We start from the raw sequence: 247 nt of genomic DNA, 5'->3' as shown, positions 1-247 counted from the left end.
GTTACCTATGTTTTGTTTTGTGGTACCTATTTAATTGTTTATGATTATTGTTTTCCGTTATAATTACATAATTTTATATTATATTTTTATATTAATATCATCAATTCATAAAACTAAAATGTATTTAATACAAATTACGATACGTACCATTTTTAAAGATGTATGTGTCTTCGTTGTTTGTACTCAGTAGTTCATGTATAGTTGCACAGAACAAAATAGAAATTACCGAATTATAAATAGAACGATT

The sequence above is a fragment of the Acyrthosiphon pisum genome, chromosome A1, assembly GCF_005508785.2.
Source record: "Acyrthosiphon pisum isolate AL4f chromosome A1, pea_aphid_22Mar2018_4r6ur, whole genome shotgun sequence".
Lineage (NCBI taxonomy): Eukaryota > Metazoa > Arthropoda > Insecta > Hemiptera > Aphididae > Acyrthosiphon > Acyrthosiphon pisum.
The sequence above is the reverse complement of the archived record's forward strand: the minus strand, read 5'-3'. Positions refer to the sequence as shown.